This window comes from Idiotropiscis lumnitzeri, chromosome 5 (assembly GCF_059441095.1).
Source record: "Idiotropiscis lumnitzeri isolate Australia: NSW breed Sydney's pygmy pipehorse chromosome 5, RoL_Ilum_1.0, whole genome shotgun sequence".
Classification (NCBI taxonomy): domain Eukaryota; kingdom Metazoa; phylum Chordata; class Actinopteri; order Syngnathiformes; family Syngnathidae; genus Idiotropiscis; species Idiotropiscis lumnitzeri.
This window is the reverse complement of record NC_142395.1, coordinates 8,761,823-8,776,375: the sequence shown is the minus strand read 5'-3', so window position 1 is coordinate 8,776,375 and position 14,553 is coordinate 8,761,823. Positions and strand designations below refer to the sequence as shown.

The window sequence follows — 14,553 nt, the reverse complement described above, 5'->3', positions numbered from 1 at the left end:
GGGAAAGCCACCAACGGTTTATGGCCACCCCCAAAAAAGCATGCCAAACTGCAACTAATTCAAGCTTGCTGATGCTGTTTCTCGTGGCTCTGAAACCACAGAGGACACGAGGATACTAATAAATCTCTCTCTCCCGCAAAGCACCAAATGTCTCTCTACCACTGCCATTCTCAACTAGCGGGTGACACGGGAGTGGCTTTTCACTCCCGTCGTGATCCCGGTGAAAACAACTCCCACTCCCGTCATGCTCCCATTTTGGAGGTCAGCTTCATTAAAAATGGCTGCGCATATGTTCGCGTTTTGTTTTTTTTGTTCCAACCGGCTAATCCCGCATCGTCTGCTCCTGTTCTGTCCCAAACCAGTGATTGAAGGTAAAGTTGCTGCCCCAAATAAATGACAACCTCTATTCTCAGCCATCTGCTTATGCCTTTATAAACATTCACAACGTGATATTTCAATATACACTCCTTGTGTTGGCAATGTGTGTGTGTGTGCGTGAGTGCATGCATGTGTGCCGGTTTGCTGCGTGTTCAGTAGTGTTGCTTGTCTTTATTTGGAGCCGCCTGGTTGTCAGTGGGAGAGTCAGACTTGTTGTGACCATGTTTAAAAGACAGCATTTGCAGTCAACACAAGTTAATGCAAGTTCGCATTCGCTGATGTGAGGGAAGGTCAAAGGTGGATGGAAGAAGTTGTACAGTGAAGGGAAAGCGGGTGACAAATCAGGGACACTCTTGGAGGTGACACAGCACTCCCTCCCTAAGTGATGTCATACTTATTCAGGAATGGTGCACGTATTAGATGTTACACTTCACATCTTTTTTTATTCAAGACTAATGTGAAAGTCATCACCAATGATCTCATTGCTATTTTTTTAAGTACAGCACTATTAATCAGCATCGTGGAGTCCTAAAATAACCGAATATTAAAATATTAAAGTCAACTAGTTTGTACATAAACTAGCATGCAGGCACACACATACACACACCCCCGCACGCGCACACACACGCACATTTGCCTTTTTCTCATTTTAAAATAGCCAGAAATAGCTTCGAGGGTATTTTTTCAAAGCCTCTTAAATGTACACCGATGCAATATATTTTGCTGTGAGTCTTGTGCCTTACATCACACTATTTAGGAACAACAACAGTAGGTATGACTCAAGAGCAAAGGGAAAATGTTCACTGAGCAGTAGCAGCTGGTGGAGTTTTTAACAGGGGAACGCTATAAAAAAAAGGGATGAAAATTGGTATATCAGAAATAATGTGTTATTGACAAGTTAAAGCAAATTCCCTTTAATTGCTTGAATAAATCCCACAAAAAATAAATCATGTTTATATGTGACCTAATATTCCACTGATGTTTACTGATTTTTTATTATCATTTTTTTTTTGACGTGGTAGTTTCAGAACTGAAATGCTGGTACTGTGACAAAACTAGCAATGACTAGATACTATGAATAATGCTGCACAATATGGTGCCGTTGTGGTTAACCACGTGTCCAGGGTTCGAATGTTGGCTTTGGCCTTTGCATTTTCTCAAATATAATATGCATGGGTTTTCTGGCCAGAGAGATTTCCCATCAGACTTCAAAATATTAGAAACAACACTTTTAAGAGTTTGATAAGTAAACACATTCAAATATATAAAAAAAAAAAAGCAACAGGCTTAGCGTGTGCCAGTCAGTAATTGTGAAGCAGTGTTCTGCACTAGCTGTAGCCGTTAAGGGCAGCCTGGTTAACACCAACATATAGAGCATTATGGTATAACCCAGGGGTGGGCAAACTTTTTGATTGGCGGGCCACAATGGATTGTAAAATTTGACAGAAGGGCCAGACCAGGAGCAGATGGATGGAGTGTTTTGGTAACCTCAACTCATCGCAGGAAAAAAAAAAACATTTAATTTTAAATGACAGTGGACAAAAGCATTACAATAATATATATGTCTTTGAAAAACCACAGTATTTAGAAAATAAAACATCAAGTTTTATTCATTTAATTTTTTTCAAGTTCGGCGGGCCAGATTCAAGCGTTTAAATGGGCTGCATGTGGCCCCCGGGCCGTAGTTTTCCCACGCCTGGTATAACCTGTGCTAAGTGCTAAGTACAACTGACAGGGTCATTTTTCTTCAGAGAGAGGTAAATTTGAGTCATCTTCAAAAAAATCAAATGAGATACAATGCTTTGTAACAACAGGAGCCTATTCAGGGGAAGCAGGTACAAAGACAATAAAATGGGCCCCAGAATGGAACCTTGGGGTACTCACGTAAAACTCACTCCACTCCAGGACCACTGATCTCCAAATAATGGTCACTGACACTGGCTCAAATGAATAAAAACAGCAGAAAAGGTGACTGAAATGGGTGGTGATCTATGGTATTTTTCCCGACATAAATAATTAATAAACATTGTACATTACTCATTGGCGTACCAAGTTGAAAAATGTGCATGATAAGCTAATTGAAGACTCTAAATTGTCTGTACTTTTTTAATGATCATTTCTGTAGCCGGTATTTGCAATTGGCCCCGAACCATTCCACTTCTCGCCAAAAGTCAGCTGGGATGGGCTCTGCCGCCCCCCCCCCCCCCCCCCCACAAGTCCACCCAACAGGATAAGCAGTATAGAAATGGATGAATGGATGGATAATAGGGGCTGTTTATAGCACAGGGAATGGAATCTGAGCTATCTCGTTGCAAAGGGAAGTTTGCGCTAAGGCACACATTTTACTAAATACGCACAGCGAAACAAAAAACAAAACGTGTATACGGGCAAATTATTAACCTTCTGCCACCTCGTGGAAGAGCATGTGATTGTTCCATTTGTCACGATAAGATCCTGGCACAAATAAAGAACAAATGTACCACTCTGTTATTTGTCAAAAAACATAAATGATTTTTTTCAGACCAATTGAGTGAAATTTAATTGTTTCCCGTGGCACACCAGATGCCGCAGCACAGTTATAGGGACTCACTTGGATAAGAGATCCAGATCAAAATCAAATGTTAGCTTCCTACCATGACCGAATGTCTTCAGTCTTTGTGTGTACAAAAATGGACAATATATAACTGTTAAGTGTTATGGCTAAATATTTAGTGGCTCAGCTGCCACGAGCGATTGGCACATATGGTTGTTTGAACAAGTTTGAATCAAGTGACAAATGGAGATTTGATTATGCTCAGTTAAAACTTTGGTTGACTTCATTGAGATTAGTGTAGGCACACATTTTGTGTTCTGGCATAGAGTTTATTTTCCCCATTCTGTCCTCCCTCTGGTGTACAAAACATTTCATATTGCAGACCTACAGTTGGCAGGCCTCACTGAAGACAAGCCAGATTTGGAGAAAGAGTAATCAGACTTCACCGTTTTATCATTGTGGACTACCCTTTGGCAAGGACTGCCTTCAAACATAGCCTCAAGATAACCTGCCAATTTCTTTCCCAAGTCAACCTCCCTTCTTCCTGTCTTTTCATCCATGTTTCCTCTCCTTACAAGAACATACAATATCAACAACAGAGCAAATAGAGCATGATGTGTCCTCCGCTGTTGTTTTCCACTGAGATGGCACGACTGTGTGATTACCCGCCAACTGCATGTCTCCTTGTCCATGCAGAATACAGAAGATGCAGGCTCAAAAAAGCTTCAGTATCTATTTCATCCCACTGAGCATGCAGCACTATCGACTGCATGGAACATGTTAGATACATTAGCTTCCTTTCTCCTACCTTCCAGTAAGCCACCACAAGTAGACTATGGGTATAAGTTGTTGGCATGAATAATAGATTGAAGAAATGATCTACTTCATAATGCAGGGTTTTCTTTCTTTTACTTGCAGTTATTTTTTTAAATAAAAGCGCACTGTGAAGTCTGTGGGGAAAAACTGAGAAGTCTAAAACTGAGTGAAATCTGCAGGGATTTTACATGTTAATTATTCAATACAAGATTATATTATTTGTCGTCTAATATGCGCTGTGTGCAAATGTGTGTTGCACTCCAGAACACAGAGATTTGTTCCTAAAGGAAAATAGTATAAATGTTTGAGAATGTTCCCATTCACAGTGGAGACTATTTTTCCTAGAGCATTCTTTGTGGACATATTTTGGCATTGTACATTTTTGTGCCCTAAAATATTCTTGAGGTTTACCACCTCAAATAAGGTAAATAAGTCTATCGACAGTGTCAAGGTACATGGGCCCCAAGCTCAGATAATTTTCAACTGTACTCAAAGACAACCATAAATGCAGCCAGTCTATAGGTTAATACATGCATCCTCCTGCAATTTGTCATTTTCCTTCTTAAATAAACTATAATATAAATACTTGTCATTTAAATGAATAATGTCAAAGTGTGAGACGTGAGCCAGTTCACTGGACCACTCTGACAAGTCAGAAGTCAGATTAATCAAATATAACATTCAACAGCTAAAATTATGTTTTGGTGTCCAGGAAATTACAATAATTTGACATCTTGATTAGAAAATAATAATTGGCTTCCTCTTTGCATTTGACAGCATTTTTCTTAAATTAATGGAAAGCAATTCTTATATTTAAAAGGGAAGTCAACCCAAATATTTTCTTGAGGATAATACGTTATGCATCACCACTACTCTGTTGTGTTTGTGGAATATGTGTTAGGTAGTAAAATCTGCCCATTTTTGTCCATCTCAGCTGGCGACCATTTTGCCACTTCCTGTTGACTGGAAATGTCATCAAAGTTGCTCGAGGCTCAAGTAACGACCAATCATAGCCCAGCTTCAGAAAACAGGAGAGCTGTGATTGGTTGTTACCTGAGACCTAAGCAACTGTAATGTCATTTTTAGTCGACAGAAAATGCCAAAATGGCCGCCTCCTGACATGGCTAAATTTTGCTGCTTAACTCATATTCCAAAAACACAATATTTAGAATGCTAAGACACTTTTTGGGATTGACTTCCCCTTTAAACATTAAAATGATCATTTGTATTCAAGAGCTTCTAAATATTGTTGCATTAAATAACACAGACATTTAAAACAAAAGCAAAACAAAAGATTGTGCTAATTACTGATGCTGTTAATTTCAGTCAGTTGTGATAATGTGTGATAGTATAATACATTTGTTACGTACTGTACATTACAGATCATTTTACTATTTCAATGCATTCATACCGCAAATTTGTAACATGCTACCAGTCATTGTCAATGTTGCTCAAACTAGTTATATATCCGGCTGTTTTAGAGCAACTTCAAGCCACCATTTCAAGGTCAGATGTAAATGAACTCAAGATTGCCTTGTGATGCCTCAGATATTATGCATCGCCGGGTGAAATTCATTATTAATTACTTCAAGACAAATTGCAATGTAACACGCCAGCAGCACATTAGTTGAAGTTGTATTGAAATTGCTCATTTTGCCTTAGCTGCCACCATAACAGGTTTCTTGAAAAAATTGTGGCATTACAAAAGTTTGAACTATATTATAACGGGCTCACATGTACAGTGTTTGCGCAAGGAGACGTTATTGTAAATATCAGAAAAATATATATATTTATATATATATACTCTGTTTAATCAAATACATATTTTATAAAGTCTCAAATTAAATCTTATATACCTTTCAATCACACTGTTTTTTTTCTTCTTTTTTTTTTTTAAATCATTGTAATGCCGGATAACTGTAAAATTCTAAATATGGTCCAAATACTTCTGGACCTAAGTGTGCGTCTGAATCAGCAAAGTAATTCTGCTATAAATTATCCAAGGAATGAACAAAAAGCCTGAAAGCCTGAAGCCTGGTGAGGGAGCCTTCTTCTTCACTTTCCTTTTTCTCTTGTCAGGAGACTTTTTCAGCTCATAATGTTTGATCATTTGTGCACACTGCAAGTTTATGCCGACCGTCACCGGAAGCCATGGAATATCTTTCATTAATTGCGTCTCACATTAACCAGCAGCAAATCTATAGGCTTTGGCTTCGGCTCCCTATGGCTTTGGGTTTGATCGCAGTGATTTATTAGCTGTTTAAAGACACAGAGTGCTCTGCATAATGACACGCTCCCTGCCCTCATGTTAGATCATCCGGCAGCACTCTGCATCTGTAATGTCGGGCAGGAAGGGCAGGAAGAATCAATTTTGGTTCTATACATAGACGAAGCCATGATCTATGACACGCACAGCAGCCTTAAGTGAGAAGGGCTTTTTTAACACAGGGTCATATGGAAGAGTTCTCATGAAATTAAATGTATCAATCACGCTTGGTTTGCCTCCTAAAAAAAATGACTAAAGCGATGGTGGCCAGCATACATCGCAGGAAGTGTGTCGTCACGTGAATACGACTGGCGGTCATTTGTCCTCTGCATACTATTGATTGGGAACATTCGAGAGCTTGGGAGTCAGCATTTCTCAACAGGGCAATGAAGAAGTGAGCGAGTAAGCAGCGGGAATGATTAGCTAATGAATGAAAGGATCCAAAACATAGAAGAATTACTGGAAAATTGATTGAAAAAACAATATTGGTTAGTGTTGTTGATGTGGCCACAAATTCTGCACTGTGCCAGTTTTATATTATTGACATAACGACATCTGGTTAAAGATGCTCATCCTTTTTTCTTATGTCTTCCTCCATCAAAAGGTGCAAACCAATCATTTTACTTGACAGAGTAGCCAGCTGACCAACGGCCAGACAAACAAAATGCAAATACTGTACATTGCCATATTTTTATTTATTTCAGTTTTTCTAGAGGAATTTATTTTGTCTTCTTTTCATTTGAGTCACATAGAACCTTTTCACCTAACTCAGAATCAATAATATTAGTATCACATTGTCATTCGTCATCGTCATCATTATTATGTAAACCGGGAAGTACTTTGTAGTCTGCTGACTTGGGGCAAACAGAGACAAATGTGCTGTGCCATGATTTTTTTTGGCAAAGGTCTGCAGTCTGCACTCTACTGAATGCCATTAGAAAACCGTAAACACGCTGTTATTTTTATCATTCCAACACTCAGTGTGTGACTGCATCCTCTGACCTCCGACCCTCGGTGTCAATGACATTTATATGTCAGTTCACCTTTGAGTTAAGTTTTGGTCCATGTCTTGGTCACAGTTGCGTTTCAAGTGCTTGTCTCAGAGCAGAAATGTTTTGCAATGAATAATGTAATGCTCTTAAAAGCGATGACAACACCTTGTAGTCTGCGGTTGAATTGAACAGGAATGGCACTCACAATTCCCCTTGGTCTTCACTGGCTATGTTTTTATTTAGTGTTTGTTGCAATTTTGTTCAGCTTCTTGCTTTGTTTATCGTGACAGAGCCCCCGGCATGTAAGTTTATGTGCTGTATTAAGTAGTTGACTCATTTAATAGATGTGCTGTGTTGTGAAAGAGAGGACGGGGCTCATTTATGACTTCAGCGTGATTCTCATGGTGTGTGGCAGCAGAGGCTTGTCGAACAAGATTGGATGGATTCTCAGCGTGCAGCAGTGAGTTCGGGCACACTCCTCTGTTTCTGTGGCGCCACACCTGCATGATGTTTTGCCTGAGGTGTGGGAGGAACATGCGATATTGCGCAGCGGTGTAAGTAATGTGAATGGGCAGTTTTATGTTTTGAGGACACCGAAGGGAAACAAGCAGGAGTGTGCAGCTACAGCAGTCACTTAATTTCAACGAGTATTTCTTTTATTAGAATATATTACCATTATTTGCTTCTACTTTTGTTTTTAATATGCGAAATGTGTTGATTTTCACTCCTCTGATAAGCCTTTTTAATTTTTGACTAATCTAGTGGGTTTAAACTGACCAGCATTTAAGTTTTCTCTGGGCGCTCCAGCTTTCTCCCATATTCCAAAAACATGCACTCAAGATTTTAAATTGACCATATGCGTGAAAGTGAGTGAAAATGCTTGTATGTATATACTGTATGTGCCCTGCACCTGACTGGTGACCAGTCCAGGATGTACCTCGCCTCTCATCAAGGACACCTTGCATCGTCTCCATCAAACCTTAATGTGGACAAGATGGACAGAAAATGAATGCATTTCTGTCGTCGACAAATTAAAGTTGCAATTAACCTTTTCCCCTTGCTCTTACTTGAGTCATATCTGCAGAGTTGCTAAAGAAAGGGTAATGTAGGACACAAGCCTCACTGCCAAATATAATGCATCCGTGCACGTTTAATTGCTTTTGACAAAAACAACAAAATCAAAGCTATTTTCAGCTATCTGAAAGAATTTGAGATGATCTGCCGTGCGTTACAGTTGCAAGAGTGTTGCAAACAAACCATAGACGTGCTCCTCCAAATAGATTAGCTGAAGGTTGTGTACACCAACAATGATTGATTCCAGAAAGTCTTAAATTTATGAAGATTTTATACAAGGCAAACTCTATAAATATCTTGGCCTCACCTTGAGAGCAAAAACGTTGCTACTGCCAAGGTCAATTCATTAGAGCTTGAAAAATTCATAAAATATATATAGATTTATGTTTATTAGGATGTTCTCCCCAGCCCATGGTCCATTTAAATATTTTTATAATAATCAGGCAAGTATTAAATGGGTTAAACGGGTGAATGAATGAGAATTACTCACAAAAGTTACTTGCAGAAAGAAATTGTTGACTTCATTTTGGAAACATGAGATCAGATACACATGTTACATTGGATAAATCATATATTTAAACATGTATTTGTTGCATTGAAATATCATTTTATAAGGTGCACGAAAGCCTATTGCACAATATGGTTGTTATTTAGGTTGTTTGCGGTGGTAAACAAAAACATTGTTACATATAAAGAGCTTTTTATTTTCATTTGCGATTTTCATGTAAAGTTTTAAGATTATTGAAATATCTTGAAATATTGGAGATATTTCAGAATGTGGTGGTATGATGACTACTGTTGTGGCCAATGAGTGCACAGTATATATAAACATGATATGGATCACATCAATGTGAAGTCGGAGGAAGGTAACTGATTGTGTTGAGAGCTTTTATTCCGTTTGGATGTGTGGAGGTTACGTCTAGTGTTTCAGTGCAATACACCCGAAGGGGCTCTTTTGGCATCCTCTCTCATCTAAATTGACCACCAGAAATACAAAACTTTGCAAAGCGAGCCATCCCCTGAGGACGTTGTCATGACAACCTGCAATCTCACATTCTGGTGTCTGTCTTTGGAAAGTAAAGCGAGTGATGTAAAAAAAAAAAATAGAAGGGGAAAACAGCCCAGAAGGAAATGAGTTAATCAGAGCGGATGGATGCATCAAGATACACACTATGTGTGGGTGTGTGTGTATATATCCCTGTCACTGCACGTGCATATTTGCGTGTGTGTGCGCACGCGAGCGACTACTTGTTCTGGGACGGGGGCTCTCAGGATGGAGTCGTCACAAGCCAGGGGCTGTGCTGTGCAGCATTAGGATCAAGGTTGCTATTTCAGGATGCTACCTGCTGAGGGATGTGCTCGACTCACAGTTTTGATGGCCTCCTCCACCTAACACCATTAAACAAGGCTTCCCCCCATAACCCAATAACAAGGATGGACCTATTTCTGCATTCTAACCAGTTCTAGACTTAATTTTAGTATTCATTTATACATTTAACTCAACTTTATTTATTGCAAACAACAAACGCTGCATACAAAGTGTTGAACTTCAAGGGACGCATAATTGACGTTAACTTTGGCACATATATTATAGGTTTGCATGCAAAATGACATCAGTACTAAAATGCGCCCCCTAAAAGACTCTGTAGTGATTTTAAGTTTCTTTTTTTGTGATGAGATTTACCACAAATTGGCACGCCCTCTTCTGCCGCTCGGCTTGTTATTTTTTTCCCGTTTCAGTGTCAACGTCACAGCAGGGAGGCAAGCGAGGTAATATTGCTCGAATTGTCAGTTCTGTTGTCCAAAACGGCCCTCGATCGCCCCCAAAATGCAAATGCACGTGACTACTCTTGTCCAATTCAACCTGTGAAAGTATAAATGGATTTATCAACATCAAACATGATCACATGTGATCACCTCAACAAAATAAAAAATACCGTTCTGATCTCTTCTCCACTTTCACAGGCTGAAGCAAACAAAAGCAAAAATGTGCACTCAAACCCCGACTGGTTATATTTTGGACATTTAGTTACACTAATCTTTTATTAAGTGTGAGGATTCAGCCAGGCATTGATGCTTCGGCGGTGTTAAAATTAACAGCAATGTTATTTTTTTTTATTATTTTTAATGATGGACAGGGAGAGATTCATTAATATTCTGATATATTTCTGTCAAGCCCAACCTCCTGAGGCTGGCCGATAAAACAACATACGTAGCCACTGAGGCAATTTGATGAGGGACGTTTCACTTGAGGTTTGACCTTTAGTGCAATCTCTAAATCCGGCCGTAATAATACAGTCTAAGTATGTAATGGTTTTTTGTTGTGTTATATTAAGGAATGTCACCTTTTCATTATTATGTTGATGACCTGGCGCCCTGTTCAATTAACATTTAAATTACCCTCTCTGTAATTTGGCAAGTGTTTGCACTGGAGTGAAGAAGAGAAGGATTGGAGTGAAGAGGGTGTGCATACTTCTTTTTGATTCACAGGAAATGAGTCAGCATTCTTGTTGACTGACCTCCACAGTGCAGGGATGAAACTGACCTCTGGGGGTCATATCCAGCCATGAAGTATTTTGAGATTTATGCCGACTACTTGCTTTGGACAGCACAGTTAGCACATTTGCTTCACAGTTCTGAGGTTCTGGGTTTGAATCTTGAACTTCTTAAGTGTGGTTTGAATTTCTCCACATGACATGGACATGACAGAGAATTTACATGAGGAATAAACCAATGAAAAATAATACCTTATCGAAAAATGTATTCTGTAACTTAGAACTGCTTGATTTACAAAATGCACATGTCCAAAAGTCAGTGATCATGTTGCTACGAATGTATATTTGGATCACACAGAAAAAATATCCCACTTGAATGAAGTCACACAAGTAAATATAGTTGGAATATTGCATGATTAAAGTTTGAATTTCCTTACTTTTACAAGAATAAATTAATTTATATAATTGTGTGAACATTTTGACACAATTTATTGAAGTTATAATTATCCTTACTGTATTCTGCATTTTGTATCTTTAAAAAAAGAATACAGTGAACCCCCGGTTATCGCGGTTAATGGGGACCGAGACCACCCGCGAAAACTGAAAATCCGCGAAGTAGCGTCGCACCTTAAAAAAAATAAATAAATAAATAAACCACCGTATATATATACTTCGCACCTATATATATATATATATATATATATAAATATATATAGGTGCGAAGTAGCGGCACACCTCCAAAAATGCTTAAAATATATATATATATATATATATATATATATATATGGGTAGAGAGAGAGAGAGTGAAATTCATGTTATAACAAAAAAAAAACAAATTATTATTAAAACTTGTGTTTTTATTCCCCAGCCATTATCTTTGTATTTATTCAATTACTTCTTTTTGTATTTATTTAATTACTTCGACTTTTACCTGCTGGTACGCCGTCCGGTGTGCCCTGTGAATGTTACGATCCTCCAGCAGAGCTGGAGGATTGAACAGGACTCTCCAAACGCAGACACGGGAAAAAAGGTGGTGATACAAAGATAGTGTAGCGACTTTGTAAATGGTTCAAGGGTTCTGTGTTTTCCTCTTTTCTGTGGAGGCTGTGAAGGCAGCAGGGGAGTGAACGTTATGTTGTTGTCGTTGTGTTGCTCTCTCTCTCTGATCGGCGTGGTTGCGGCCAACAGCAGCCGTTTTTTGCTTAATAATAAAAGCGTTCGCTGATGGACAAATTGGCCTGATTTATTATACAACGTTACAATATTTATTATAATCACAATATAGTCAGTGTAATCAGCGCGTCTCGCAGCAGCTGACGGCATGGCGCGAGACTATCGCTGGAGGAACGCCCACACAGCTGAAAAAACAAAAACACACGCGGCATGACAGGCACGGATCATGACAGTGAAATGAAAGGTGGCATTCTTCATTTATTTATTTATTCATTCATAACTGACAGCCTCGCGCTCCGCCCGTGCCCGAGGAAGGTGCTCCTCTTCGGCTTACTGTGACGCGAGCATGCCCTCCTCCTCGGCAGCTCCCATTCGGTTAAACTTAGGGGCCGTTTGGCACCGCCCGTGCCCGGGGAAGGTGCTCATCTACGGTTTAACTGCCACGCACGCCGGCCGGAGCTCTGATACGGTCCGAACCGCGCGAAACGTCGCCACTAATCGTGTCCGGGGGAACCTGCTCTTCTTCGTCCACTCTCCTCTTCGGCGCACACCGGCCATCTAACCGCACTGAACCCGCGAAAGGTGAACCGCGAAGTAGCGGGGTTTCACTGTACAATATAATTTTAGATTATATTGTTTATTTTATGTTCTTTATATTTTTTTCAGTTTTTTTTTTTACCTTGCTTTTAATGTTTGATTAGAGTGTCTCCTTGTGCACTCTGAAAAGTGCATTGAAATAAAATGCATTACAATAATCAATTTAGTTTCCACCTTTTTTGGTAAGATGATTAACCACCACCAGACTTTAGTTCCCTATAAAAGGAAATAATTAATTTTATATCATTAATAATAATTAATGATAAGAATAATTATAATTACCAGTAATTTGTAACACACCACAGAGAAGAGTGTTGTTAACAACATTGCCCAATTTAACTGAGGAAGACCTGTCTAAAATCAGACTTCAACTTTGTGAAAAACCAAGCTCTCTGTTTTCAACAATGTTCAGATCAATTGTCAACTATTAATCAAATACCGGTTCATCTTGTACACATTCTTAAGTTTGAGCCACAAAACTAAAAGGCTTCAAATCTCTTGTGGCTGGAATATATCCCACCGAGTTGTCGTGGGGTTTTCTGTGCCTTGAAGCAAGCTAGCTCACAAGCTAACAGGCTTCCACAGGTTTGGTGTCGCATCGTTGTACGGTTCCGCAAAACAGGGACACCTCAGGGAAACCTTTATTAAATATAGTGGCACACTTCATTCATCTTGTGGCTCTCACAACATGACATGAATTTGTCCGCATATTTTCTGCTAGTTGTTTACCCATAATGCTTTTCATTGCAACAAATTATGCTAGTCTGAATAACACTATAAATACACAGAAACACTTCAGATTTTGAATAACACCACTGGGTAGTTCTGTAAATTGTGGCATCCAGGGAGTGGGTGTAATCTTAGCTAGCATGCTTGCAAATGCTTCTATACAATACAATACAATACAACTTTATTTCTATAGCGCATTTCACAACAGCTGGAGCTGTAACAAAGAGCTTTCCATATATGCACGCACCATTTCCATATGGGGCAACTTCCAGTTGCTACGCTAACACATAAACGAGTGCACGAACTCCCCTTTCATTATGGACATAACGACCAACACACCGCCACTTGCACCAGAGATGCTGAAGGTTTGAGAGGTGGCACAGATCCTCCCTCTGACAGTCAAACTCATCTCACACCTCTTGCTCGTTAAAAATACTTGGCACTGGATTGGTTTTTAATGTCACTCGTGTGGTAAATCCCCTCTCAAACTGTAAATCACTCTTTGTCCTGGAAATGTTTATTGGACATGGTCACATCCCTGCCTTTCCTTGTGCACGGCGAGTGTTCGACCAAACTTGCATAAGTAAACTTTTTATAAAAATTGAACTAATTCATTCCTTCCAATCAAGCCACACATGTAAATTTAATGAATAATTCCTTTAATCTTAAAAAACTAACAATTTAGGATTACCATACGACGCGCCAGCGCAACACCAGTTGAGGGTGCTATTACCAGTTGAGGGTGCTATTTCCGTCTTTAATGCATATACTAGGCGCGTTCGCGCTAGCTCGGCTGCTCCCACTAGCTGGTGCTAGCTCGGCTGATGCCAGTTCGCCAGGACTTAATCCCATAAAGAATTGCTGCCAGGGGCATCACTGCATTTCATGGACAGATGTCATGAAACTAATAGGAATCACTGTCAATAATAATGAATCTAACCAATAAAAAGGTGTCTTGGCATTAGCCTACTGGACAAGGTCAGGGGAGGGACTTCACTGGTCACCACACTCCTTAGAGTCACGGTTTCAAATCAAAACCAAAAAAAACTCATCATACAAGCAAACAATGAAACAAAGAAATAAGATTAACACAAAACATGTATCTCTCATGCCATCCATATGCCCAAAAGAAATAAAAATAACACAAAAAGATTATAGCAATGGCTTCTTGGAAGCCACTCAGCCTTAGCCAATTACAGAAATGGCTTCTTGGGAGCCACTCAGACTCAGCCAATCATATGGCTGTGTAGAGAGATGTGCATGGCTGTTTAGAGAGATGTGCTGTTGTGCTTTGGGCTTTTTGTCTGTTATCTAAACCTGGGACGTTTCTTGCTTGCAATAACATAAATGATAAGCCAGACTACAACATTGTGGACAGCTGCCCTTTTGTCCAGCTTTCTCCTACACCATCACCCAAACACCATAGTCACATAATGTATAAGTCACGGTCAATTAGAAGCTTAGATGACTCAGACTTTGACCAGTAGGGTGTGCTAACAT

General features: G+C 39.4%; 1 protein-coding gene across 11 annotated transcripts in view; it reads left to right on the top strand.

The window, feature by feature from the left end:
- The window catches only part of tjp1a (tight junction protein 1a), a 109,029-nt gene that overhangs the window by 20,594 nt on the left and 73,882 nt on the right, over positions 1 to 14,553 (top strand). The window lies entirely within an intron of this gene.